The sequence below is a fragment of the Hemitrygon akajei genome, unplaced genomic scaffold (assembly GCF_048418815.1).
Source record: "Hemitrygon akajei unplaced genomic scaffold, sHemAka1.3 Scf000070, whole genome shotgun sequence".
In the NCBI taxonomy this organism is placed as follows: Eukaryota; Metazoa; Chordata; class Chondrichthyes; order Myliobatiformes; family Dasyatidae; genus Hemitrygon; species Hemitrygon akajei.
Window position 1 is genome coordinate 3,481,779 of NW_027331956.1, and position 26,732 is coordinate 3,508,510.

Sequence of the window (26,732 nt, forward strand, 5' to 3'; positions counted from 1 at the left end):
AGTACTGAGTACAGGAGTTGGGATGTTCTGCTGAGGTTGTATAAGGCATTGGTGAAGCCAGATTTGGAGTATTATCTGCAGTTCTGGTCACCTAACTATAGGAAGGATATCAGTAAGATTGAAAGAGTGCAGAGAAGATTTACTAGGATGTTGCCAGGTCTTCAGGAGTTGAGTTACAGGGAAAGATTGAACAGGTTAGGACTTTATTCCTTGGGTGTAGAAGAATGAGGGGGGGATTTGATAGAGGTTTACAAAATTATGAGGGGTATAGACAGTAAATGTGAGTAGGTTCTTTCCACTTAGATTCGGAAAGATAAAAACAGGAGGACATGGTTTTAGGGTGAAAGCGGAAAGGTTTAAGGGGAACATGAGGAGGAACTTCTTCACTCAGAGAGTGGTGGGAGTGTGGAACGAGCTGCTATCTGACGTGGTAAATGCATGCTCACTCTTAAGTTTTAAGAATAAATTGGATAGACGCATGGATGGGAGAGGTCTGGAGAGTTACGGACTGGGTGTAGGTCAATGGGACAAGCGGAATAAAGTTTCCGCACAGACTAGAAGCGCCAAAATGGCCTGTTTTCTGTGCTGTAGTGTTCTATGGTTCTATGGAGTGAAATAAACACGACATGAGAATTATCGATCGATTAATTTAAGCTCGTTCACCGCATCCGTCAACCGAACAGAAACATCGGGAATTCAGCAGCTGATGGGGGCGGCGGGTCGTGAGCTCTCCCGGGTCCTAAAATCCACCCGTAAAGAGACAGGTTACTGGGACAAGTGGGGGCGGTGCTTAACGGAGAAGACAGTGAAGATTATTCATTAAGTTCATCTTCCATTTCTTTGTCCCCCATTACTACTTCACCAGCATCATTTTCCAGTGGTCTAGTATCAACTCTCATCTCCCTTTCACTCTTCATGTAACTGAAAACTAAACTTTTAGTATCCTGATTTATATTATTGGCCAGTTTGCCCTCATATTTCGTCTTGACCATTTTTATGGCTTTTTTCGTTGCCTTTTGTTGGATTTTAAGAGCATCTTAATAATCCAACATCTCACTCACCTTTGCTACCCTATATGTCATTTCCTTAGGCTTAACACAATTATTACATGCCTTTTCCAGCTCAAACTGTGAATTGATTTAAAGTCAGTCCCATAATTGAATAAAGTTTTTATCTGAAAACTATCTACCCTCGCAAAGATTGTACTGAAGACTGCATTTGATTTTTGTTCAGCCTTATACGCTTCACATTGAAATAGTATGTGTTTCAACAGTTTCATAATGACAAAATGTACATGGCACAGAATGAAGTTTTCCAATTACATACAAGGCATAATTAAGCATAGTGTGGGCATTTCTATGTCATGTCAATATCATTCCTTCCCTTGTTTTAAGCCCTTCTTCTATAAACCCAACAGGTTTATGTCCTTATGTCCATTATCCTACGTCTTGCCATAAGCCCCTAATTCTTAACGCTACCAACCCTTTAGCTTCTAATTTGCTAAGTGGAAGGTCTATATCCACAGCTTAACATTTAACAGCTTTTGGTGCTAAACAGTCAACACCATCATTTCCCTCAACGGTGTGATGTGCAGGGCCCATAATGTGCAGACATATAAATCAAACTTTATATATGAAATACTGTTCTATATGAAATTCTGAGCTTATGCCAGAATGACCTGTTTAAGACTCATCAAAACCGAAATGTATTCTGAGCAAATTATATGGACCAATTTTCTCCACCCACTGTAAGCCTAAACTGTTGGCAAAGAATTCTGCTTCCTATGCTGATAAATGGCTATAAGTCATCTCTTTATCATTACCTGCAACTCAGGCACACAGAAACAGCCACACCAACATCCCCAGTTAACTTTTCTTTTGATTCATCTGTAGAAATGGTTACTGTATGATACTAACTTTCATTAATTTACTGATGAACCAACAGACTCTCAGGCAGAACCGAATCCGATCGTGTAACCTAAAATCAACTGAAGTCATTGGAAAAAACAAGGTGGGGTTACAGAGAAAGCTACAGTGGGACATATTGTATCATCAAATACACCCGTATTCCCAGCGTGATAAGAACCCAGCCAGCCAAAACAAAAAACACTCTTCTTGTGATTACCCCAACCGCCCTCCAGCACACCTTTAACAGAATGATCATTTCCTTGCCCCCGGAAATTAATCCAATATGTTGACATCAACTTGAACCTCTGTTACTTTGAGGGCAATTGTCCCATTGCAATCAGTAAAGCCAAAACAGAAAACAACATTACTGCACCAGAACACAATCCTAAAACTGTAATTGTATCAAATACAAACATTTTTAATTTGAAGATGAAGCTGATCCATAAGCCACACAGACAGAATCAAGAACAGATCAAATTAAACAAACATAATTGGTCAACAAAGATTTTCATGTTGCACCCAAGAATACCCACTTAGATGCCTGAGGAGATTTGAAGCTCCTTTACATTTATCAATTATTTTACTGATAGGTGCTTCCATGTCAGCTGATTATCCATCCACATACTGAGAAATCTTACCACTGACACTTCCTCAAGATAGTAATCATTTAATTTATAATCAAGTGCAAGTCTACTAATCCTGCTTGTAAACCACGTAATGTGTTTTAACGACTGAAAGCTTAAAATCCTCATCAATCTGCCCACTGTTTGACCTATTAATTGTAAATTGCAATTAATACCTCTATTCTATAAAGCTACATCATCTGTATATTGTGATTTACCCAGGGTATCCCATTTTCCCATCTCAGAGAAAATATCATTAATCATAATATTAAATAATGAAGGGCTACAAATACTGCCTTGTGGGATCCCATTCTCTATCTCATAGAAACACAAACATAACATGCCGACCCGTACTTGCACAGTCCGTCCAAATAAAAAACTCAGAAAAATTATACAATGTCCCTCTCACTCCTAATTTAATCAAAAGTCCTTTCTTCCATATCATTTCCCTTTTCAGTATCAAGAAATACTGCTATTACAACATCTTTATTTAATTGTGCTTTCCGAATATCATCTTCCAAACCTAAAACTGAATCTAATGTCATTTCACCCTTCCAAAATCCACTCTAATGAAACACTTCATCACCACTCTTTCCAAAATATAATTCAAGTGCTTGATTACCGTACATTGCATAAGTTTACATAAATGAGACATTCACGATATAGGCCCTTAACTAGGATAAAATGGGGATTTAATATTTTCACAAAAGAGAGTTATATACAATTACAATTTCAAATATCACTCTTTCCTGAGGACACCTGACCTGCATTATTAATAGACTTCTTAAATTCATACAAAGAAATCTCTCCCTCAGTGATACTGTCATTGCTACAGCTGACTTCCAGCACATCGGGGTATTCACTGAAAAACATATCCCAACATTGTTTAACTTCTTCACTTAAATTATCCTGATTATTAATGTTAGCAAATGACCCAGCCAGTAACACAAACTTCCCTGTTTTAGTAACAATGATTTTGCCCTCATTAATCAACACTGGAATATTATGATCCCCACAAATCCCATTTTCGAAAACATATCCCAAACAATTCCAAGTTTGATATCCCTTCCAATATTATCTCTATATAACCTCCAGTAAATCACCTACTTCCTCACCACGGCCTTTGCCCTTTTAATGTTAATAATGTAACTCGGAGACTGATGAACCATCACATAAAAACTCACATTTCTCCCAATTTGCTTCCTGTCCCGTTATAAATCCAAATCCAAACTCATAAAGACAGGAAGGCTGACTGACGTTCACATAAACTAATCACCTTCTGAGTTCCCATTTGAGCGACAGGCACTGTAGCCAGTGACAGCAGGGTTCAGTTTTAAGTCTGAGCTACTATAGGCTGGAGGAAATCGGCCCATGAGCAGCCCCTCCTCTTCCGCTCCATCGCCATGGCGGAGATCAGCGATTCGCTTCTGTCGGTGTCGCCGGCCTCGGCGCCCACAAGGACGGGTGTGATTCCCCTTCGCGCCTCGGTGGGTCTGTTTCGGTGACGTCTGTGGTGGCTGACGAAACATGCTTTGACAGGAAGCGAGCGAGGAATAATGACTACAATTCCCAGAAGGCCTCACTGATGACGTTGTGGTGTTGTTTAGGGGTAAGGTATAAAAGCAAAATGGAGGAAAATGTAATGCATTATGTTTTCTGTACTGTGTCGTGCCTTCAATAAAAAATTTTAAAAAAAGAGAGATTCCAGCGGGAAATAGATAGAACACAGAACAATACAGCGCAGTACAGGCCCTTCGGCCCACAATGTTGTGCCGCCACTTAAACTCTGCCTCCCTAAACTTAAATTCCTCCATATATCTGTCTAGTAGTCTCTTAAACTTCACTAGTGTATCTGCCTCCACCACTGACTCGGGCAGTGCATTCCACGCACCAACCACTCCCTGAGTATAAAATCTTCCTCTATTATCCTCCCTTGAACTTCCCTCCCCTTACCTTAAAGCCATGTCCTCTGGTATTGAGCAGTGGTACCCTGGGGAAGAGGCGCTGGCTGTCCACTCTATCTATTCCCCTTAATATCAACTATACCTCTATTATTTCCCCTCTCATCCTCCTTCTCTCCAGAGAGTAAAGCCCTAGCTTCCTTAATCTCTGATCATAATCCACACCCTCTAAACCAGGCAGCATTCTGGTAAATCTCCTCTGTACCCTTTCCAATGCTTCCACATCCTTCCAATAGTGAGGCGACCAGAACTGGACAGAGTACTCCAAGTTTGGCCCAAACAGAGTTTTATAAAGCTGCAACATTACACCGCGACTCTTAAACTCTATCCCTCGACTTATAAAAGCTAACACCCCATAAGCTTTCTTAACGACTCTGTCTACCTGTGAGGTAACTTTCAGGGAACTGTGGACATGGAGACCCAGATCCCTCTGCTCCTCCGCACTTCCAAGTATCCTGCCATTTACTTTGTACTCTGCCTTGGAGTTTGTCCCTCCAAAGTCTACCAGCCCACGCTTCTCCAGGTTGAACTCTATCTGCCACTTCTCAGTCCACTCCTGCATCCTATCAATGTCTCTCTGCAATCTTTGACAATTCTCTGCACTATCCACAACACCACCAACCTTTGTGTCTTCTGCAAACTTGCCAACTCATCGTTCTACCCCGACATCCAGGTCGTTAATAAAAATCACGAAAAGTAGAGGTCACAGAACTGATCCTTGTGGGACATCACTAGTCATAACGCTCCAATCCGAATGTACTCCCTCCACCACAACTCTCTGCTTTCTGCAGGCAAACCAATTCTGAATCCACCTGGTCAATCATCCCTGGATCCCATGCCTACTGACATTCTGAATAAGCCTACCGTGTGGAACCTTATCAAATGCATTACTAAAATCCATGTAGATCACATCCACTGCACTACCCTCATCTATATGCCGGGTCACCTCCTAAAAGAACTCCATCAGGCTTGTTAGACACGATCTGCCCTTCAGAAAGCCATGCTGACTGTCACTGATCAGACCATGATCTCTGAATGCCAATAAATCTTATCTTTGTGAATCTTTTCCAACAGCTTTCCCACCACAGATGTAAGGCTCAATGGTCTATATCCGGACTATCCCTACTACCCTTTTTGAACAAGGGGACAACATTCGCCTCCCTCCAATCCTCCGGGACCATTCCCGTGGACAATGAGGACATAATGATCCTAGCCAGAGGCTCAGCAATCTATTTCCTCGCCTCGGATGCAAAACTGGGAAGTGGCAGATGGAGTTCAACACAGATGAAGAGATTCATTTCTGCAGGTCAAATTTGAACACAGAATATAATATTAATGGTAAGACTCTTGGCAGTGTGGAGGGTCAGAGAGATCTTGGGGTCCATGTCCATACGACACTCAAAGCTGCTGTGGGGGTTGGCAGTGTTGTTAGGAAAACGTCTGGTGTGATGGCCTTCATCAACCGTGGGATTGAGTTCAAGAGGTGTGAGGTGATGTTGAAGCTATATTTCTCCTAACCTGGACATAAGTAATTGTAATAAGATGATGAGAGGCTTTGACCATGTGGGTAACCAGAGACATTTTCCCAGGCTTGAAGTGACTAACACGAGGGGACGTAGTTTTAAGCTGCTTGGAAGTCGGTACTGAGGGAATGTCAGGGGTAAGTTTCTTACACAGAGAGTGGTGGGGGCATGGAATGCACTGCCTGCAGCGATGGTGGAGGTGGATACAATAGGATATTTTAAGAGATTCTTAGATAGGTACATGGAGCTTAGAAACATAGAGGGATATACGATCAGGAAATCCTAGGCAGTCTCTAGAGTAGGTTACATGGTCGGTACAACATTGTGGGCTGAAGAGCCTGTAATGTGTTGTAGATTTCTGTGTTCTGTGTCAAAGACAGGCAGAAGGATTAGTTTAAATGGACAGGAGGACAGCATGGTAAGGTTGGGCCGAAGGGCCTGTGTTAGTGCCGTAAGGGAGCGGTTCTGTCCCAACCATCGACTCTATTCCCCTCAACAGATGCTGCCTGACTTGACAACGTTCTTGAAAAGTTACATTCAGTTCCGCTTAGCATTCTGTACAAAGGATGTTTTGTGCTGGAAGAGTGCAGAGGAGATTCATCATGATTGAGGGGGCTTCTGTTCATAAGTCCATAAGGCATAGGAACAGAATTAGGCCATTCAGCCCATTGAGTCAGCCACCTTTCCATCATGGCTGATCCCAGATCGCACTCAATTCCAGATATCTGACCTCCCGCCATATCCTTTGATACCCTGACCGATCAGGAAACAATCAACTTCCACCTTGAATATACCCACACACTCGGCCTCCACCGCAGTCTATGGCAGAGCATTCCACAGATCCAATACACCTTGGCTAATACAAAAAATAAGCTACTTACCTCTGTTTGAAAAGGTGGCCCCTCAACTTTGTGGCTGTGCCCCACCACAGGAAATACCTTCTCCACATCCACCTTATCCAGTCCTTTCAACATTCGGTAGGTTTCTATGAGATGCCCCCGTATTTTTCTGAGTTCCAGTGAACACAGGGTCAAAGCTGCCAAGTGCTCCTCATGTTTTAACTCCTTCATTCCCGAAACCATCTTTCTGAACCTCCTCTGGACTCTCTCCAATGGCAACACATCCCGTCTGAGATGTGGGGCCCAACACTGTTGACAATACTCCAAGTGTGGCCTGACTCGTGTCTTATAAAGCCTCAGCATTATCTCGTTGCTGTTATATTCATGGGGCGAAATTGGACTGTGATGATCTACAGGGGGATCTTGGAATCCGAGTTCATAACTCCCGGATAGTGGTTCCATTGTCAGGCAGTTATGCTGCAGTTGCATAAATCTCTAGTTTAACCACATCTGGAGAATTGCATTCGAATGCAGGAATAATTCGGAGGTTTTGGGTGGTGAGTGGAAGAGGATCCAGGATGCTGCCTGGATAAAGTGAGACTGGACAATCTCGGGTAATTTTCTCCGGAGTGGCAGAGGCCTAGGGAGGTCTCACAGACGTTTACAGGAATGTGAGAGGCACAGACAGAGTGGACAGCCGGGATTTTTTCTCTAAGGAGGAAATGTCCAATGCCAGTGGACATGCACTTCAGGAGAAAGGGGGAACACATCCTCATTGGTCCTTTTTGCACTATTGAAGTATTTTGTAATTTAGTGTAATTTTGTATCTTTTCTCTGCATAGCTGCTGTTGGAAAAAAACAATTAGAAAAGTCAATGATGTTAAAAACCTGACTCAGAATGTTTAAAGGAGATTTGCGTTTCAAGTTTTGTTTTTCATTCCCATAGTGGTGGGTGTCTGGAGTGAATATCGGGTGGTGGGGGAGGCAGATGCGAAAGAGGCTATCAGATACCACGTGAATGTGAGGAGAATGGAGGGATGTGTTCCTTGTATAGGCAGAAGGGATTGGTTTAGTAAGGCATGAAATGACCAGTTCAATGGGTTCAGAACAACACAGTGAGCAGAAGGGCCTGTTCAAGGACAAGTACAGCAAGCAGAGCAGGTAAACTGGATAAAGTGATCCCACTCAGAGAACAGACTGTGACGTCAGTGGATATATGCCGGCATCACAGTTCTCTCACCAAAGATACTTCACTGCTGGATAAAATGAAGTTTGTGATGTTTATAACGGATGTGGTGAATTGTACTGATCAGACATCTCATCCTACTGAGGAAATTAAAATTATTGTGAAAGCTGCAGAAAGGTATCTTGTTGTAACTGGTGTTATGTGGGAAGCTGTAAATGAAGCTCTGATTTGTGGGGGTTCCTGCATCCCAGTCTACTTGTGAAGATATGTAATGGGATTGAAATATTGAAGTGAAATGCAAGAAGCCTGATTTTACATGGTCAACACTTTCAGCAGTTTATTTCTGATTTGTCAGATTTTTCCGATGTTATATCTGTTCAGGAAACCTGCACATTTTAAGTTTCATTCCTGCGCAGGAATATATTGTCGTTTGACTTGACAGGTTAGTTGGTAGAGGGGTGTTGTTGTCAGTTTTATAAGGAAAGGGGCAGAGTATAGTGTTATGAAAGGGAATAAAATGTATCATGAACTTGTAGAAAATCTTGATTCAACAGGTATGTGTAATTTTCTTTTGTGAAAATATGAACTTTCTGAATCGTATTTGGAGGTTTGGCCATCTACTTTTCTCATGGAAAATGGTTGTAGTAGTTCCCATTCTAAAACCTGGATCTCCCCGTCTGATCCTCCTTCTTGTAGGCCAATATCATTAAAGTCTCATTCATGTAAACTTGCGGAATGTATGGTAATCGATTGTTTGAATTATATTTTCGATAAAAGAGGTAATTTCACGTTTTATCAGAGGGGAATTTGGAACGGTAGAATAAGACCATAAGACAAAGGAGCAGAAGTCGGTCATTCGGCCCATCGAGTCTGCTCTGCCATTTTATCATGAGCTGATCCATTCTCCCATTTAGTCCCACACCCCCACCTCCTCACCATGACCTTTGATACCTGGCTACTCAGATACCCAGCAATCTCTGCCTTAAATAACATTGGAATCAGTTTGGGTTTGGAAGATCATATTAGGAAAGTACAGTTAAATAAAGAAGTTGTAATAGCAATATTTTTGATATTGAAAAGGCAAATAATATTTATTGAAGGATGGACTTTTGATAAATTTTTGGAAATGAAATTGAGAGGGCTATTGTACAATTTTTTCTGATTGTTTCTATTTGTACGTCTTGTAAAGGTATGGATGGGCAAGTATGACATTGAATTCATTTTTATATTTAGAAGATGGTATTAGTAAAGCCAGTTAAATATAGATGTTGTAACAGCAGTATTTTTACTATTCAAAAGGCAGATGGTATTTATGGAAGGAAAGATATTTTATGAAATTGTGGAAATATGGATGGAGGGGCTATTATCTAACTTTGAGGTGTTTTAATTGAACGTTTTGTGTCAGGTATGGGTGGTAAAGTTATATTCAGGTTGTTATGAGATAGAAGCTGGGATCCCACAGGCAGTATTTATTATTTTATATTATAATTAAAAAAAAATTCTGAGATAGGTTCTTTGTTGTGTAAATCTCTATATGCAGAAGATGGAGGTTTATTGATTAGAGGTAGAAATTACAATTTTACTGTATATTGGATGCATTCGCAATTAATAAGGTCGAAAATCGGCAAATAGACGGGACAATTATGTGTTTTACAGACAGGATTAATGAACCTGCACTTGATTGGAAATGATAGGAACTGATATGGTCAAACTCCTTAAAAGGTGTCAGTGGTAAGATTTCCAGGCATGTGAACGGATAATAAGCTGACATGGAAGCACCGGATAAGAAAATAATTGATAAATATAAAGAAACATTAAATATTCTCAGTTATCCCTGCGGGTATTCTAGGGTGTTACATGAAAGTATTTGTTGACCAATCTCATTTGTTTATTTGGATCTGTTCTTGATTATAGTTGTGGTTTATAGATCAGCTTCAGCTTCAACTTTATTATGTTTGGGTGTGATACAAGCACAGGCTTTGAGATTGTGTTGTGGTGCAGTAAAGTTATCCCCTGTTTCGGCTTTACTGCATTGGTCAGGCCTAATCTGGAGTTTTGTTTATAGTTTTTGTTACTGGCTTGAAAGAAAGTTATCAACAACATTGAAAGAGTGCAGAGAAAATTTACAATACGTTTGCTGGGACTTGAGGACTCGAGCTTTAGGAAAAGCTGAGGACTTTATTCCCTTTAGTGTTGGAAAATGAAGGGGGATTTTGCAGATTTATACAAAATTATGAGTGTTGTTGACAGGGTAAATGCAGGCAGGATTTTTCCTCTGAGTTTGGGTGAGATGGGAACTGGAGGTCGCAGTTTAAGTGTGAAAGGTGAAATATTTCAGAGGAACCTGAATGGGATTTCCTTAACTCAGAGGGTGGTGAGGATGTGGGAACAGCTGCCAGTGGAAGTTATGGATTTCATTGTAGAAAAGTTTGGATCAGTACATGGACGGGAGGGGTATTGAGACACACACACACACACACACACACACACACACACACACACACACACACACACACACACACACACACACACACACACACACACACACACACACACACACACACACACACACACACTCCACATTGGCGTTCACCCCACTTCCCAAAAATATCTCGTTCCTCCTCTTTGGCTCAAACTCTCCCCACTCTCCTGCCCCCATCTTCACACCTTCCCACTTTTGCCACCTCTGCTTTCCCGTTCCCTCACCGTCTCTTTCTCTCCATCTCTTGTCTCCCACTCCCTCATTCTTTATCTTCCTCCTCTCCCCTCACCTATTTTCCTCTCTTCCACACACTCTGTCTCTCTCCTCTCTTCATCCGTTCCCTTCCCCACTGACACACCCTTGTCCTCAGCACATTCCTCCCTGCCCTATCCACTCACTCACTCCCCTTCTTCTCTCCCTTATTGTCTCTTTCTCCCTTTCTACCCAACGCTTCGCCTGCCTCTCGCCTTCTCCCCAATTCCTCCTTTACTGCAGCTCGTTTTCCCGGCCACCCTCCCGTCCCCACATCCCCCACCCCGCACTGTGATGACGGTTGACTCGCACAGTGAATTGTCTGATGTTGTGCAATGTTTCGTTGTTTGGACAGTGACAATGTTCTCTCAGAAGATGAAGGCTTGTGGTTTCCGGGAGAAGCCAGTTTGTTCCCTTTTTATGTGCTACAGAATAGGCGGGGGAGGGGAGTGTGGAGGAGAGAGGAGAGAAAGAGAGAGAGATAGACTAAATATATATAGCCTCAATCTCTTTCTCCCTGTCCTCCTCTCTTCATCCGTTCTCATCCACACTGCCCCACTCTTTCCTCCACACATTCCTCCCTAACCTACCCCCTTTTCTGTCGCCTGTTTCCCCGCCACCCTCCCGTTCCCACATCCCCCACCCCGCACTGTGATGCCGGTTGACTCGCACAGTGAATTATAGATGTTGTGTAATTCTTCGTTCTTTTGAAAGCAGCAATGTTCTCTCAGAAGACGAAGGGGTGTGGTTTCCGGGAGAGGCCAGTTTGTTCCCTTTCTGTGTGCTACAGAATAGGCGGGGGAGGGGATGTGGAGTAGACGGGACAGCCGTGTGCTCTCAGTAGCTACGCCGTCACGGCAAAGACCGAGCGCCGTCTGCGAGCTGTTCTCTGACACAAACACACACAGACACACAAAGAGACGGACAGACACATACAGGGACACATATGAACACACAGAGATTCAGACATACAGAAATACTTTAAAAATAACTGCAGTTTGCATTTTGAACGTTTTAAGATGGAGGCAGCTATTTTGTGAACTGCTGGAAATGATTCTTTCTCTGGGATAATCTAGTGTGCTTGTGGGGATGTCTGCGGGTTTTGGGGGTTCACATGGAAATGGGTCTGCACATTGATTTGCGGATGTGCGAAGGTTTCAGGGTATGTTGGTGAATATGGATTTTGGAGTGTCGGTGAATTTGGGGGTGCACACTGCTTTGGGCATTTGAGGGTGCACGGGGATTTGGGAGTATTTAGGGCTGCGCACAGATTTGGGTGTCTCACCGGATTTGGGGTTGCACACGGATTTGGGGAGTCCTTCGATTTAGGGGTGTAATGAATCTCAAGGCTGTTTCATTTATAGATACTTCAAGAACAAATGCACTTTGAAATTTGAACTTTGATCTTGCCATTAGGTTTGAGGTGGAGACAGCTGTTTTGTGAAGTGTTTGAAATCATTCTTGCTCTGTGATAATCTAATGTGCATGTGGGATGTCAGCAGGTTTGGGGTGAGCACAGATCTGGGTATGAGGGTGGATTTGGGAGTGTCGGCAGGTTTGGGGTGAGCACAGATCTGGGTATGAGGGTGGATTTGGGAGTGTCGGCAGGTTTGGGGTGAGCACAGATCTGGGTATGTGGGTGGATTTGGGAGTGTCGGCAGGTTTGGGGTGCGCACAGATCTGGGTATGTGGGTGGATTTGGGAGTGTCGGCAGGCTTGGGGTGCGCACAGATCTGGGTATGTGGGTGGATTTGGGAGAGTCGGCAGGTTTGGGGTGCGCACAGATCTGGGTATGTGGGTGGATTTGGGAGTGTCGGCAGGTTTGGGGTGCGCACAGATCTGGGTATGTAGGTGGATTTGGGAGTGTCGGCAGGTTTGGGGTGCGCACAGATCTGGGTATGTGGGTGGATTTGGGAGAGTCGGCAGGTTTGGGATGCGCACAGATCTGGATATGTGGGTGGATTTGGGAGTGTCGGCAGGTTTGGGGTGAGCATGGATTTGTCGATGCACACTGATTTGGGGGTGAACACTGAATTGGGTTTTGCGGACGTGCACAGATCTGGGAGTGCACACAGATTTGCAGATATGGAAATCCCGGTGGATTTTGAAGTGTTTTGAATCTCGAGGTTGTTTCATTGGTATATTGTTTAATAATAAATGCAACCTGAACTTCGACCTCTGCTCTTGCTATTTTTTTAAGTTGAAGGCAGATATTTTGGGAACCAATTGAAATGAATGATTCTTGCTCTGGGATCATCTAATGTGCATGTAGGAGAGTCTGTTGATTTGGAGCTGTGACGAGTCTCAAGGCGGATTTACAGTGGCAGCATATTCAATTGATCAGTCACCTTTGTTGGGACAGACTAACTCCCACATATGGTCTAAATATTAACTCATTAATGTAATCACAATCTGTCACCGTGGGGTTTGCGCCGGTCAGACGTTATCAGGTGATGAGCGCGGTGAAATATCCGGTCACCTCAGGGCTTCAGTTCATTAAGGTATCTTGGTATAACTGGTGTTATGTGGGAAGCTGTAAATGAAGCTCTGATTTGTGGGGGTTTCTGCATCCCAGTCTACTTGTGAAGATATGTAATGCGATTGAAATATTGAAGTGAAATGCAAGAAGCCTGATTTTACATGGTCAGCACTTTCAGCAGTTTATTTCTGATTTGTCAGATTCTTCCGATGTTATATCTGTTCAGGAAACCTGCATATTTTAAGTTTTATTCCTGTACAGGATTATATTGTCGTTTGGCTTGACAGGTTAGTTGGTAGATGGTTGGTGTTGTCAGTTTTATAAGGAAAGGGACAGAGTATAGTGTTGTGAATGGGAATAAAATGTATCATGAACTTGTAGAAAATCTTGATTCAACAGGTATGTGTGTAATTTTCTTTTGTGAAAATATTAACTTTCTGAATCATATTTGGAGGTTTGGCCATCTACTTTTCTCATGGAAAATTGTTGTCGTAGTTCCCATTCTAAAACCTGGATCTCCCCGTCTGATCCTCCTTCTTGTAGCCCAATATTATTAAAGTCTCATTTATGTAAACTTGTGGAATGTATGGTAATCGAGTGTTTGAATTATATTTCTGATAAAAGAGGTAATTTCACGTTTTATCAGAGGGGAATTTGGAACGGTAGAATAAGACCATAAGACAAAGGAGCAGAAGTCGGTCATTTGGCCCATCGAGTCAGCTCTGCCATTTTATCATGAGCTGATCCATTCTCCCATTTAGTCCCACTCCCCCGCCTTCTCACCATAACCTTTGATACCCTGGCTACTCAAATACCTAGCAATCTCTGCCTTAAATAACATTGGAATCAGTTTGGTTTTGGAAGATCATATTAGGAACGTACAGTTAAATAATGATGTTGTAATAGCAATAGTTTTGATATTGAAAAGACAAATAATATTTATTGAAGGAGATGGACTTTTGATTAATATTTGGAAATGCAATTGAGAGGGCTATTGTACATTTTTTTCTGATTGTTTCTGTTTGTACGTCTTGTAAAGGTATGGATGGGCAAATATGACATTGAATTCATTTTTATATTTGGAAGATGGTATTAGTAAAGCCAGTTAAATATAGATGTTGTAACAGCAGTATTTTTACTACTCAAAAGGCAGATGGTATTTATGGAAGGAAAGATATTTTATGAAATTGTGGAAATATGGATGGAGGGGCTATTATCTAACTTTGAGGTGTTTTAATTGAACGTTTTGTGTCAGGTATGGGTGGGAAAGTTATATTCAGGTTGTTATGAGATAGAGACTGGGATCCCACAGGCAGTAATTATTATTTTATAATTCATAATATTTTTCTCTGAGATAGGTTTTGGAGTGTGTAAATCCCTATATGCAGATGATGGAGGTTTATGTATTAGAGGTAGAAATTCCAATTTTACTGTATATAGGGTGCATTCGCAATTAATAAGGTCGAAAAGTCGGCAAATAGATGGGACAAGTTATGTGTTTTACAGACAGGATTAATGAATCTGCACTTGATTGGAAATGATAGGAACTGATATGGTCAAACTCCTTAAAACGTGTCAGTGGTGAGATTTCCAGGCATGTGGACGGATAATAAGCTGACATGGAAGCATCGGATAAGAAAATAATTGATAAATATAAAGAAACATTAAATATTCTCAGTTATCTCTGCGGGTATTCTGGGGTGTTACATGAAAGTATTTGTTGACCAATCTCGTTTGTTTAATTGGATCTGTTCTTGATTATGGTTGTGGTTTATAGATCAGCTTCAGCTTCAACTTTATTATGTTTGGGTGTGATACAATCACAGGCTTTGAGATTGTGTTGTGGTGCAGTAAAGTTATCCCCTGTTTCGGCTTTTCTGCATTGGTCAAGCCTAATCTGGAGTTTTGTTTATAGTTTTTGTTACTGGCTTGAAAGAAAGTTATCAACAACATTGAAAGAGTGCAGAGAAAATTTACAATACGTTTGCTGGGACTTGAGGACTCGAGCTTTAGGAAAAGCTGAGGACTTTATTCCCTTTAGTGTTGGAAAATGTAGGGGGATTTTGCAGATTTATACAAAATTATGAGTGTTGTTGACAGGGTAAATGCAGGCAGGATTTTTCCTCTGAGTTTGGGTGAGATGGGAACTGGAGGTCGCAGTTTAAGGGTGAAAGGTGAAATATTTAAGAGGCACCTGAGTGGGATTTCCTTCACTCAGAGAGTGGTGAGGGTGTGGGAAGAGCTGTCAGTGGAAGTTATGGATTTCATTGCAGAGAGGTTTGGATCAGTACATGGACGGGAGGGGTATTGAGGGCTATGGTCCAGCTGCGGTTATGGGTCTCAGCAGAATAACAATTCGGTACGGACTAAATGGGAAAAAGTGTTTGTTTGTTTGTTATAGTGCCCTCCAAATAAAGTGCCGATGAAGGGGAATTGGTTGGGGCTGTTGTCGGGAAGCAAATGATGTGCTTTGATGATTTCCTGCTGGGGATAGAAGTGAATTGATACTGGATATCCATGGTCAAAGTGTGGCGATCAGAGCCAGGGATTGTACATACACATACACACAGACACAAACACACACACACACACACACACACACACACACACACACACACACACACACACACACACACACACACACACACACACACACACACACACACACACACACACACTCCCTTCAACTTCACATTGGCGTTCACCCCACTTCCCAAAAATATCTAGTTCCTCATCTTTGGCTCAAAATCTCGCCACCCTCCTGCCCCCATCTTCACCCCTTCCCACTTTTGCCACCTCTGCTTCCCCATTCCCTCACTGTCTCTTTCTCTCCATCTCTTGTCTCCCACTCCCTCATTCTTTCTCTTCCTCCTCTCCCCTCACCTATTTCCTTCTCTTCCACACACTCTCTGTCTCTCTCCTCTCTTCATCTGTTCCCTTCCCCACTGACACACCCGTGTCCTCAGCACATTCCTCCCTACCCTACCCACTCACACTCTCCTCCTTTACCTTGTTGTCTCTGTCTCCCTTTCTACCCAACGCTTTTCCAGCCTCTCACCCTCACCCCAATTCCTCCTTTACTGCAGCTCGTTTCCCCCGCCACCCTCCCGTCCCCACATCCCCCACCCCGCACTGTGATGACGGTTGACTCGCACAGTGAATTGTCTGATGTTGTACAATTCTTCGTTTTTTGGACAGTGACAGTGTTTTCTCGGAATATGAAGGCTTGTGGTTTCCGGCAGAGGCCAGTTTGTTCCCTTTTTATGTGCTACAGAATAGGCGGGGGAAGGGAGTGTGGAGGTGAGAGGAGAGAGAGAGAGACTAAATATATGTAGCCTCAATCTCTTTCTCCCTGTCCTCCTCTCTTCACCCGTTCTCATCCACACTGCCCCACTCTTTCCTCCACACATTCCTCCCTAACCTACCCCCTTTTCTGTCACCCGCTTTCCCGACCCCCCACCCCGCACTGTGATGACGGTTGACATTCACAGTGAATTATAGATGTTGTGTAATACTTCATAGTTTGGAAAGCAGCAATGTTCTCTCAGAAGATAAAGGCTTGTGGTTTCCGGGAGAGGCCAGTTTGTTCCCTTTCTGTGTGCTGCAGAATAGGCGGGGGAGGGGATGTGGAGTGGACGGGATAGCCGTGTGTTCTCAGTAGCTACACCGTCACGACAAAGACCGAGCACCGTCTGCGAGCTGGTCTCCGACACAAACACACACAGACACACAAAGTGACGGACAGACACATACGAGGACGCATATAAACACACAGAGATTCAGACATACAAAAATACTTTAAATATGAATGCAGTTTACGTTTTCATCGTTTTAAGATGGAGACAGCTATTTTGTGAACTGTTTGAAATGATTCTTTCTCTGGGATAATCTAGTGTGCTTGTGGGGATGTCAGCGGGTTTGGGGGTTCACATGGAAATGGGTCTGCACATTGATTTGCGGATGAGCGAAGGTTTCAGGGTATGTTGGTGAATATGGATTTTGGAGTGTCGGTGAATTTGGGGGTGACACTGCTTTGGGCATTTGAGGGTGCACGGGGATTTGGGAGTATTTAGGGCTGCACACAGATTTGAGTGTCTCAGCGGATTTGGGGTTGCACACGGATTTGAGGATTACGCTGACTTAGAAACGTTTTGGAGAATATGGGGTGCACAGGGATTTGCTCAGACATAGGGGTTTTTCAGCGAATATGGGGGTGTTGGTGGATCTGTGGGCACCCACTGACACCGAGGTGAGGATGGTTTGGGGAGGAGCGTAGATTTAAGGGGATGACAACTAGAATATGGGGACTATGCATGTGGACGTGTGTTTGAAATTTAAACTTTGTTCTTGCTACTTTTCAGGAGGAGACAGCTGTTTTGTGAACACAGTTCTTAAATATTCTCTCTCTTCGGCTGTCACTCAGAAACAAGCTCCGCCTTTCTTGACGTCACTCAGTCCAGCCTCTTAAAGTGACACTCAGAGTTAAGGAAACGAGATGGTAACAGGTGTGTCGGTTGCTTTGGGGTGCACACTGACTGGAGGGTTGAATGTGGGGTTTTTTCGATGAGCACAGATTTGTGGGTGCACACCGATTTGCAGATATGTGAAGAGTGGGTGTGTTGGCGGATTCGGGGGTGAACACTGACTTGGGGGAACCGGTGGATTTCGAGGTGTTACAAATCTCAAGGTTTTTCCCTTTATACAGACTTCAATAATAAATGCAATATGAACTTTGACCTCTGTTTTTGTTTTTTTTTTAACGGAGACAGCCATTCCGTGAAATGATTCTTGCACTTAATGTGTACGTGGGGCTGTGTGCAGATTTGGAGCTGTGACGAGTCTCAAGGCAAATTTACACTGGCAGCATATTCCATTGATCCCAAACTTTGTTGAGACAGCTGACTCCCACATACGGTTAAATATTAATTCATTAATGTAATCACAATCTGTCACTGTGGGGATTGCGCCGGTCAGACGTTATCAGGTGATGAGCCGGTGAAATATCCGGTCACCTCTGTGCTTCAGTTCATTAATAAAGCCGCGTCCTGAGCACACGGCAGAGGCGGCCGCAATGTCTCCGTTCCGGGCTCCAGCTCCTCACATTCACCGCCTCATCTCCCAGGTGTTATTCCCGGGCGGATTGCCCCTTTGACCAGCAGCGGCGGAACATTGGGATAGTGTGGGTGGGGGGAGGGGCGCGTGGGGGGTCTGAGTGTAAATGCATCGTCCTGGAGAGTCGATACCTCACTGGGTCCGTCAGATGTCAGTCAAACAACTACTCCAGATGCCCCTCGCTCATTGGTCTGTGCATATGTCCATCTATTCCCATTCCCGCCCACCGAACTCGCAGCCTGACGTTCCCACAAAATGGCAACGGTCTAGTCAGATGCTGGTTGGCTAATCCACTGTCAATTACACGAGTCTCCGCCTTCCCCTTGAATGATTGGCTTTTACCAATACCGGGTTTGTATAAACGACGGTTGACACTCCACTAACTGTACTGGAGTGTGGTGTGGAGAATTGGGACATAAATCCCTCACTGCTTCCTCTTACAAATGAAACCTAAATAACCCCTCAAAAGTCCTATAGATTGTACGTAACGAAACACAATACCGTGAATTAAATTAAAATTACTGCCATTACTTCTGAAAACTTTTAAATGAAAACTAAACGACACAGAGTATTGTTTTCCAGCACGAACGAAGGAATAATGATGCATAGTGTGCCAAATTCTAAGTCGAGTCAATGTAATTCCTTATCTTCCTGTTTCACCCCCGATCTCCCGTAAACCCAACAGGTATGTATTCTGTAAAGGTGTCTCCTTTGATGTCCTTTATCCACCAGTCTCGATATAATTATTAACCTACCAACCCCTTAGCTTCTGATGTGCTAGTTGAAATTTTAACAGCTTTTGTAACTGAACCGCTGTGTGCAGGGCGCATAGGAATTGGACAAATAAACCAATACACTGCGTATGAAATAATGTTTGATGAGTAAATCTGTCCTTCTGCAAAATTACCTTTTTTAAGACTCAACAATCCCGAACAGGCATCTGAACAAATTATAACTTTACATGAACAAATTTTCACCACCCACTGTAAGCCTAAATTGAGGGAAACAAATTCTACTATATATACTGATAAATGGTTGGTAAATTGTTTCTTTATCGTTACCTGTAATTCATGCACATAAACAATTTGAGTTAAGTTATCTGTTGATTCCTCTGCAGCAATGTTTAACATATCTTTATAATTTTCCACATTATACTGACGAATCAACATTCTCAAGCAGAACAGAATCCTTAGTCTTCATTAAATCGTGTATCCTAAAAAGAATTGAGAAAATCAATGTGGGTTACCAAGAACGCGACAGTGGGACATATTACATAATCCAACAAACTCATATTCCCAGCGTGATTAGAACACAGTCCCTGGATAACAAGCTGTGTGAACTGACAGCCAGAATCTCTCACCAGCGGGAAACAAAATAATGTAAAGTTTTGTGCTTCGTGGATCCCTGGTTGACGGAGGAGACACCGGACCACGCCATCGAACCCTCTGGGTTCTCCCTGTTCCCTGGGGACAGGTGGAAACCCCTCACTGGGAGGAGTAAAGGAGGTGGGGTATGCTTCATGGTCAACAATGCTTGGTGCAATCCCCAGAATATGCATGTGCTCTAATCCTTTGTTGCCCAGATGTGGAGCAGCTGTTTAGACCCTACTGGCTGCCCAGGGAGTTCACGGTGTTATCATCACAGCAGTGTACATTCCGCCCCAGGCTGATACTGACCTGGCTGTCAAGGAACTGTACGAAACACTCAACACGCTGAAGACTGCCCACCCAGAGGCTGCCTTCATTGTCGCCGTGACTTTAATCCAGCATCGCTGACTGAAGCCCCTCCGAAGTGTTGTCAGCACATCCAGGTGAGCGCTCGGGGAGCTAGCACACTCGACCTTTCCATAACGCTTACAAAGTGCTCCTCCGACCACACTTCAACAATCAGATCACTCTCTGATCCGGCTTCTGCCGATGTACAGGCAAAAGCTGAAACAAGAGGCGGCCATGGGTGATCCGCCCGCTGTTGGTCCGACCAATCGGTCTTCGTGCTACAGGACTGCTTGGATGACATCAATTGGATTGTCTTCCATGATGAGGATGTGACAAAGTTCACGATGGGGTCACGTGCTTCACCTGAAAGTGCATCGAGAATGTTGTTCTCCAGAAATCGGTCAATGTCGTTTCTTCATCGTTACCTATAATCTGGGCACAGAAACAGCCACACCGACAATCCCAGTTAAATTAAATTTTGATCCTTCTGAGACTTTATTAAATCGTGTATCCCAAGATCAATAAAGGCATTAAAAAAACAAGTTGGGGTTACTGAGAATGCCACAGTGGAACATATTGCATAATTCAACGAACCCACATTCCCAGCGTTATAAGAACCCAAGCACCCAAAACTATAACACTCTTCTTGTGATGTTCCCAACAGTTCTCCGACACACCTCTAACAGGATGATCATTTCTTTGCTCCTTCAAATTAATCCAGTACGTTAACATTAAATTCAATCTCCGTAAAATCAATCAGTAAACCTGAAACAGGAGACGACCTTACTGCACCACAACAGAATCTTAAAGCCTGTGCTTGTATCACAGCCAAACATTTGAAAGTTGGACATGAAGCTGATCCATGAGCCACAGAATCAAGACAAGATCTAATGAAACAAATGTAAATGGTCAGCAGAGATTTTCATGTCGCTCCCGAGGAATATCCACAGAGACACCGAGAATATTTATTGCTCCTTTATATTTATCAATTATTTTACTGACACGGTGCTTCCATGTCAGCTGATTGTGCATCCACCTGCCTGGGAATCTCACCACTGACACGTCTTCAAGAGTTTGATCAGATGAATTCAGATCAAGCGCAGGTCTATTAATCCTGTTTATAAAACACTCGACTTGTGTTTTTTGCTACTGAAAGCTTAAGTTCCATCGATTTGCCAACTGATTAATTCCTAATGGCATCCTATATACAGTTAAATTGACATTTCTACCTCTAATTCATAAACCTCCATCATCTGCAAATAGTGATTTACCCACCCCTTCTTAATTATAATAAGAAATAATAAATACTGCCTTGTGGGATCCGAATCTCTATCTCAGAAACCCGTGTATAACTTGCCCACCGGCGCCTGCACAAAGCGTCTAAATAAAAAAAAACTCATAAAACTTTACAGTCGAACTTCCAAAAAATAATCATAAGGACTATGTAAAAGCTGAGGAAATGGCATGTAAGTAGCAAAAGTGAGTGGAATGTTGGATCATCGGGATGCTTTTAATGTTCAACAAAAGGCAACTAAGAAGCCATAAGAATGGTAAAGATGAAACACGAGAGCAAACTAGCCAATAATATAAAACAGGATACTATTTTTTTCAGCTACATAAGTAGTGAAAGGGAGATGAGAGCTGATATTGGACCATTGGAAAATGATGCTGGTGAGGTAATAATGGGGAACAAAAAACGGCAGATAAATTTAATGAATACTTTGCATCATTCTTCTCTGTGGAAGACACAGAAGGAGTGAGTGCCTTTGCTATTACAGAGGGAAAAGCGCGTGACTAACTCAAAGGTCTGAAGGTGAACAAGTCACCTGGAACAGATGGACGACAACCCAGAGTCCTGAGAAAAGCTGTTGAAGAGATACAGATGCATTGGTCACTGTCTTTCAAGAATCACTTGATTCTGGCATGGTCCCGGAGATCGGAAAGTAGAAAATTGCACTCTTTACGAAGGGGGCAAGGCAAAAGAAAGTAATTTCTAGGCCAGTCAGCCTGACTTCAGTGGTTGGGAAAGTATTGTAATCATTTAACGAAGATGAGTTTCCGAGGTACTTGGAGACTGATGATAAAACAAGTCAATGTCAGCATGGTTTCTGTAAAAGGAAATCGTGCCTGACCAACCTGTTAGAGGTTATTGAGGAAGTGAAAAGGAGGATGGACAAATGAGAGGCAGTTGATATCATTTACTTCGATTTTCAGAAGGCCGTTGATAAGGTACCACACATGAGGTTGCCGAGAAAGATAAAATCCTATGTTGTTACAGGAAAGATACTGGCATGGACAGAGGAATGTCTGACAGGCGGGAGGCAGCGGGTGGGAATAAAAGGAGCCTTTTCAGGCTGGCTGCCAGTGACTAGTGTTCCTCAGGGGTGAATATTGGGACCGCTACTCTGCACATTGTGTGTCAGTGATTCAGATAATGGAATTGATGGTTTTGTGGCCAAGTTTGCGGATGATACAAAGATAGGTGGAGGGGAAGGTCGTGCTGAGGAAACAATGTGATTGCAGCAGGACTTAGACAACAGAAGGATTGGTGTAAAAAAAAGTGGCAGATTGAATACGGTGTTGGGAAATGTATGATAATGCATTTTGGTCAAAGGAATAATAGTGCAGATTATTGTTTAAGTGGGTGAAAATTCAAACATCAGAGGTGCGGGGGGACTTCTGCATTCACAGGTTGAGTCTCTGGTAAAGAAAGGAAATACATTGTTGGCTTTTTTGAAGGGGAATAGAATATTTAATTAAGGATATAATCCTGATCCTTTATAAGACACAAGTCAGACCGTACTTGGAGTTCTGTCAACGTTTTGGGTCCCATATCTCAGAAAGGAAGCGGGATTTCATTGAACCCCACCGAGTGTTGAAGAGACGAGACAGGGTGGTTGTGTTTCATACGGTGGGGCATCCAGACTAGACGGGACAGCCGCAACATTGAGGGGAGATGTTTTTGAACAGAGATAAGCAGGAATATTTTTAGCCAGAGAGTAGTGACCCGGTGGAATACCCTGCCACGGGCTGCGGTGGAAGCTGTCTGTGGGTATGTTTATGGCGGAAGCTGATCATTTCCTGATCGATCAGGCCCTCAAAGGATATGGCGAGAAGGCAGGTGTATGGGGTTGATTTGGGATCCAGGATCTGCGATGATAGAATGGCGGAGCAGAATCGATGGGCTGAACGGCCACATTCTGCTCTTATGTCTTACGGTCTTTCCAAGTTTCAACTTGACCTCCCTTTTCCAGTCAGTACCGCCCGACTTGTCCCCTTTAAACTGTCTAGTGCGGGTGGACTTTAGGACCCGTGGCAGCTCAGGACCGAATCCGCCGTGTTTCTGTTCTGTTGATGGACGTGGTGAGCGAGTTAAAATTAATAGATCGATAATTCTCATCTCGTGTTTATTTCACTCTCCGCACATTTATATTTACAGGGACATTACTCCTGACACTGGTCCCGGGACCCAGTCTGTTTACAGAACCGGAGTGGAACCGGAGCAGATTTTCAGACACTTGTTTTCATCTCAAGTCCAGAAGAAAGGATGAAGTTTCCCCGTTAATTTATTCCCAGTGAAGGTGTGGAGATGGGACTTGGTCACCGCGTTGTAAAATGAAACTGTCCCGTACTCATAACTGAGATAAACTCCCACCCTCCCGGGGTTGGGACCGGCCGGGAGACGGGGGTCAGGGGAGGTGGCAACACTGAACAAATCATAATTCAAGTCTTAACCCTGTCCGATGACCCAGATCAGCGAGATCCTGGCGTCTGTGTCCACAGGACACTCGAAGCTGCTGCGTAGGTTGACAGTGTTGTTAAGAAGGCGTATGGCGTAATGGGCTTCATCAACTGTGGGATTGATTTCAAGAGCTGTGAGGTGATGTTACAGAAAAACAACGCCTTAGTTAGACCCCACCTGGAGTACTGTGCCCAACTCTGGTCACCTCACTACGGGAAGGATGTGGATACTATAGAGTGAGTGCAAAGGAGATTTACAAGGGTGTTGCTTGGATTGGAGAGCATGCCTTATGATAATAGGCAGAGTGAACTTGGCCTTTACTCCCTGGAGGGCCGGAGGGTGAGAGGTGACCTGATACACGTGTATAAAATGATGAGAGGCACTGATTGTGTGGATTGCCAGAGGCTATTTCCCAGGGCTGAAATGGCTAACCCGACGGGGCACAGTTTTAAGGTGCTTCGAAGTAGGTACAAAGGGGGTGTCAGAGGAAAGTGTTTCACACAGAAAGTGGTGGGGGCACGGAATGCATTGCGAAAATGGCAGAGGTGGAGAGAATAGGTTTTGTTAAGAGACTCTTAGTTTAAGTACACGGAGCTTAGAAAAATAGAGGGCTATGCGGTAGGGAAGTTCTTGGCAGCTTCTAGAGTATGTGACATGGTCAGCACAACATTGTGGGCCGAAAGGCCTGTAATGTGCTGTAGATTCCATGTTCACTGCTAACGGCAAGATGCCGAACAGTTTTGCGGAGCAGAGAGATCTTGGGATGCAAGTTCACAGCTCGTTGGATGTGACTAAACAGATCGATTAGGTGATGAAGAAGGCTTATAGAATATCTGCTTTTATTCGTGAAGCGCTGAGTTCAAAAGCCAGGAGGTTATGTTGTAATTTACAACACTCTGGTCAGACCATGTCCGGAGTATTTATCTGAGGCTTCTGTGGTGCATGTCTGGACAGTTCGGACGCAACATCCATGGCCGACCCTCTCCTACGGAGGCCTCACACACTCACATTGAGAAATATAGAAATAACCAATGTCCCAGCACCCGACCCTGCGGTACACCACTTGTTCCAACTTCCCTCAGAACAGAGATGAGGAGGAATTTATTCAGAGTGGGGTGGTGAATGTGAGGCATTAATTGCCCTAATTCCTGCTGTCGGTGGTTACCGGCCTCTGCGTCCACAACGACGGGCGTAGTTCTCCTCCGACGTCACGCTGAATCTGTTCCAACAGATGTTTGTGATGGCTGAGGAATAGTGTTGAAGCAGGGAGCGAGTGAGAAGGTGAGACAATTGGACTACAACTACCAGATGGCCCCGCGGCCCCGCATGTTCGGCAGCTGAAGCTGACTGAGCGCCGTGCCCGATGGGAAATGTAGTTCCGATGAAAAGCGGGCGTTTGTGACTTATGTACAACCATTCTATCATTGAACAATTTGTGTCATTTGTCACTCTTTATGTAACCCGACAATTACATCGTGACAATGGGGCCTGTGGTGGCGGAGGGGAGAATCGGTGGTGCATCATGCTCAGTTTTGGGGTCAGTGCACAATCACAATCGAGTCTCCTTTTGACTCCCGTTCTCCACGGCCGGCAACAAAAGTCGTGAATCTTTACTGCGAATTCCAGGTTAATCACGTCCTTTCTGAGGCGGCCGGCCAGAGTTGCACAGTTCTCCAGCCGTGGTCTCACCGACAGAGAACAGTGACAGCAGGGGAACAGGCCCTTCTGCTCGCTGTTGTTCTGAACCAATTGAACTGGTCACTTTATGTCTCACTAAACCAGTCCCCTCTGCCTACACAAGGTCCACATCCCTCCATTCTCCAACCATTCACGTGGTATCTAATAGCCTCTACCACATCTGCCTCCAACACCTCCCCTGGAATTCCTTCCAGACACCATCACTATGAGTCCGAAAAAAAACAAAAGTTGCAACACACATCTACTTTAAACATTCAGAGTCAAGTTGAACATTACAGTCTAATATAAGGTGTTTGTTTTACAGCAGCAGTGTCATAAAAATTGAGAAAAATGCACTAAATTACAAATACACAAACATCGCAAAAAGGACCAGTGAAGTACTGTTCCCCGTTTCTGCTGAAGTGCGTGTCGTCTGGTAGTAGACATTTCCTACTTAGAGACACAATACCGGCTGTCCACTCTGTCTGTGCTTCTCAGGTACCCATAAACTTCTGTAGGGCTTCCCACAGCCTCTCCCGAACAGAGCAAATCCCCCTGGATTGTCCAGTCTTACTTTATCCAGGCAGCATCTTTTTAAGCGTCTTCTAATTACCATCCAAAGCTTCTGCATTATTCCAACATTAGAATGCAATTCTCCAGATGCGGTTAAAATGGAGATTTATAGAGTTGCAACATAACTGCCTGACACTGGAACCACTATCTGGGAGTTATGAACTCGGATTCCCTCTGTAGATCAGCCCATGAATACAGAAGCAAAGGGATAGCGTTGAGCCTTTATCAGGCACTAGTCATGCTGTACTTGGAGTATCGTCAACATTTTTGTGCCCCGTACCTCAGAAAGGAAGTGTTGTCCTCGGAGAGAGTTCAGAGGAATTTCACCAGGATGATTCCGGGAATGAAAGGGTTAACATACGGGAAGCATTTGGCGGCATTGCGCCTGTACTGACTGGAATTCAGAAGAATGCGGGGCGATCTCATTGAAACCTACCGAGTGTTGTATGGACTAGATAGGGTTGATGTGGAGGGGATGTTTCCTCTGGTGAGCGTATCCAGCACTAGAGGGCACAGTCTCAAAATTGAGGCGCAACCTTTCAGTACTTTCCTTGTTTTTACTGACTCTGTCTCAGGAGACAGCTTATCCACTGATGTCTACTGCAAACCCACGGACTCTCAAAGCTGCCAGGATTATAACTATTCCCATCCTGTTATCTGT

The 26,732-nt window shown here is 43.7% G+C and overlaps 1 long non-coding RNA gene across 1 annotated transcript; it reads left to right on the forward strand.

Moving 5' to 3' along the window:
* The first annotated feature begins 2,766 nt into the window (after positions 1-2,766).
* LOC140722154 (uncharacterized) lies at positions 2,767-17,879 on the forward strand. Its single transcript, XR_012097547.1, has 3 exons — positions 2,767-4,139; positions 5,566-5,829; positions 17,614-17,879. It is a non-coding gene; the product is annotated as an uncharacterized lncRNA (long non-coding RNA).
* Positions 17,880-26,732: the final 8,853 nt, after the last annotated feature.